A 3,771-nucleotide genomic window follows, 5' to 3' on the forward strand; every position below is an offset into this window, starting at 1 on the left:
CCACGCCGTAGAACAGGTGCTCGGGCGCCACTAATGGGGATGTTGGGAGGGAGGTGCGCAACGGGTAGCGGTCAAAGGGCTCTCCTCCCGATGAGCACGCGCAGGGGTATGATTGCACGCCTTCCGTACTCAAATAGCTACCCAACACGACACCTCCTAGCCAATAAAAAAGGGGGCGCGTGGTGGCATGTAATTGGTAAGTAGAATGCCCACGGTTTCAATAATACTTGTGTTTCCGATTTTTAATGTGACATCACTTGTTCCAAAATGACTTTGTTGATTGTTAATGTGTGCGCCTTGGCAAATCGGACAGAAAAATTACCACAGCATGTTGGTGCCATGTCATGACACCATGCCAAGTTTCATGATTTTCAGGCGTGTTTTGGATTTACAGGAATTGAAAAACCAAGTTTCTCAATCCTTCCGGCTGAGCCACGATGCCCAAATGTTTGAATTTCGTTCCCATCTCTTGCATAGGACCTAGAAATTCACCCAAGGACACACATGTGGTTTTTCAAACAACTTTGGTGCAATGGAGCCCGTGCTTGTAGTTCAAATATGAATTATACACATTAAATGCGCAGAAACTCAATTAATGTATAAAAAAGGCCAAACGAACCCGGAATAATTCCAAAATTTAGCACGATACTTCTATTTGGTCTAATCTGCCTGTGTAAAAAATTAAGGCGGGAGAAGGCAGTGTACGTATGTCGTTTCACACAAGGAGGTGGCACGTTCCCTCTCGGAACCACGAGCCTTCTTGAGGGAAGCTCCGGTTTGCAAGAAGCTTACACCAAAGCTTGTTCCAATTCGGCCAAAAAAATTACCACATCATGTTGGTGCCATGTCAAGACACCATGCCAAGTTTCATGATTTGCAGGCGTGTTTTGGATTTACAGGAATTAAAAAACCAAGTTTCTCAATCTTTCCGAGCAAGCCACGACGCCCAGATGTTAGAATTTCATTCCCATCTCTTGCATGAGACCTATAAATTCACCCAAGGACACACATGTGATTTTTCAAACAACTTTGGTGCACTGGAGCATGTGCTTGTAGTTCAAATTTGAATTATGCACATTAAATACCCAGAAACCCAATTAATACATAAAAATGCCAAACGAACCCCGAATAATTCCAGAATTCAGTACGATACTTCAATTTGGTCTAATGTGCGTGTGTAAAAAAAATTATGGCAGGAGAAGGCAGTGTACGTATCTCGTTTCGCACATGGAGGTGACACGTTCCCTCTCGGAACCACGAGCCTTCTTGAGGGAAGCTCCGGTTTGCAAGAAGCTTACACCAAAGCTTGTCCCAATTCGGCCAAAAAAATTACTGCAGCATGTTGGTGCCATGTCATGACACCATGCCAAGTTTCATGATTTTCAGGCGCGTTTTGGATTTACAGGAATTAAAAAACCAAGTTTCTCAATCTTTCCAGGCGAGCTACGACGCCCAGATGTTTGAATTTCATTCCCATCTCTTGCATGGGACCTATAAATTCACCCAAGGACACACATGTGATTTTTCAAACAACTTTGGTGCACTGGAGCATGTGCTCGTAGTTCAAATTTGAATTATGCGCATTAAATGCCCAGAAACTCAATTAATGCATAAAAATGCCAAACGAACCCGGAATAATTCCAAAATTTAGCATGATACTTCTATTTGGTCTAATCTGCTTGTGTAAAAAATTAAGGCGGGAGAAGGCAGTATACGTATCTCGTTTCGCACACGGAGGTGACACGTTCCCTCTTAGAACCACGAGTCTTCTTGAGGGAAGCTCCGGTTTGCAAGAAGCTTACACCAAAGCTTGCCCCAATTCGGCCAAAAAAATTACCACAGCATGTTGGTGTCGTGTCATGACACCATGCCAAGTTTCATGATTTTCAGGCATGTTTTTGATTTACAGGAATTAAAAAAACAAGTTTCTCAATCTTTACGGGCGAGCCACGACGCCCAGATGTTTGAATTTCATTCTCATCTCTTGCATGGGACCTATAAATTCACCCAAGGACACACATGTGATTCTTCAAACAACTTTGCTGCACTGGAGCATGTGCTTGTAGTTCAAATTTGAATGCACATTAAATGCCCAGAAACTCAATTAATGCATAAAAAATGCCAAACGAACCCGGAATAATTCCAAAATTTAGCACGATACTTCTATTTGGTCTAATCTGCTTGTGTAAAAAAATTAAGGCGGGAGAAGGCAGTATACGTATCTCGTTTCGCACACGGGGGTGAGACGTTCCCTCTCGGAACCACGAGCCTTCTTGAGGGAAGCTCCGGTTTGCAAGAAGCTTACACCAAAGCTTGTCCCAGTTTGGCCAAAAAAATTACCGCAGCATGTTGGTGCCATGCCATGACACCATGCCAAGTTTCATGATTTTCAGGCGTGTTTTGGATTTACAGGAATTAAAAAAACAAGTTTCTCAATCTTTCCGGGCGAGCCACGATGCCCAGATGTTTGAATTTCATTCCCATCTCTTGCATGGGACCTATAAATTCACCCAAGGACACACATGTGATTTTTCAAACAACTTTGGTGCACTGGAGCATGTGATTGTAGTTCAAATTTGAATTATGCACATTAAATGCCCAGAAACTCAATTAATGCATAAAAATGCCAAACGAACCCGGAATAATTCCAAAATTTATCACGATACTTCTATTTGGTCTAATCTGCCAATGTAAAAAAATTAAGGTGGGAGAAGGCAGTGTACGTATGTCGTTTCGCACACGGAGGTGACACATTCCCTCTCGGAACCAAGCGCCTTCTTGAGGGAAGCTCCGGTTTGGAAGAAGCTTACACCAAAGCTTGTCCCAATTCGGACCAAAAAATTACTCAAACATGTTGGTGCCATGTCATGACACCATGCCAAGTTCATGATTTTTCAGCCATGTTTTGGATTTACAGGAATTAAAAAACCAAGTTTCTCAATCATTCTGGCCGAGCCACGACGCCCAGATGTTTGAATTTCATTCCCATTTCTTGCATGGGACCTATAAATTCACCAAAAGACACACATGTGATTTTTCAACAAACTTTGGTGCATTGGAGCATGTGCTTGTAGTTCAAATTTGAATTATGCACATTAAATGCCCAGAAACTCAATTAATGCATAAAAATGCCAAACGAACCCGGAATAATTCCAAATTTAGACACGACACTCATGTACTAGTCGCATGTTCACTGTACGTAAATGTTCTAGCAATTCGAACACCATCCTTTCCCTCCGTAACACCATTTTGTCTTTAAAAACATAATGAAAAAAAATCAGGTATACCACAAACAGTTTACTAGAAAGAATCGTGTGGGATGCGATATAAAATATCTTGGCGCACCGTCTTGTCTGGCTTACGCAGGAAGCTTCGTCGTCTATAGTCCACCGCCCCCGCTAGAACCACACTTGCGCGCCAGTTTCTCGCGGCATCGAGCGAATTTTTTTGCCACCGCAGAAATATCTATCTCCCCACCCCCTCCCTCCTACCAAAAGCTACATCTCCAGTGTTCCTCCTTGCTTTCCAAGTTCAAACCTTCACTGCTGCTTACTGGCAGCTCAACCTCCTCGCCGGCGACCCTTTTTCTTGCAGCACCGCCTCCTCGTCGGCTATCCTTCTTCTTGCAGCGCCGCCTCCTCGCCGGCTACCCTTCTTCTTGTAGCGCCGCCTCCTCGCCGGTGACCCTTCTTCTTCCAACGCTGCCTCCTTGCCGGCGACCCTTCTTCTTGTTGTGCGGCCTCCTCGCCGCCGACCCTTCTTCTTGCTGCC

Source organism: Aegilops tauschii, chromosome 3 (assembly GCF_002575655.3).
Source record: "Aegilops tauschii subsp. strangulata cultivar AL8/78 chromosome 3, Aet v6.0, whole genome shotgun sequence".
In the NCBI taxonomy this organism is placed as follows: Eukaryota; Viridiplantae; Streptophyta; class Magnoliopsida; order Poales; family Poaceae; genus Aegilops; species Aegilops tauschii.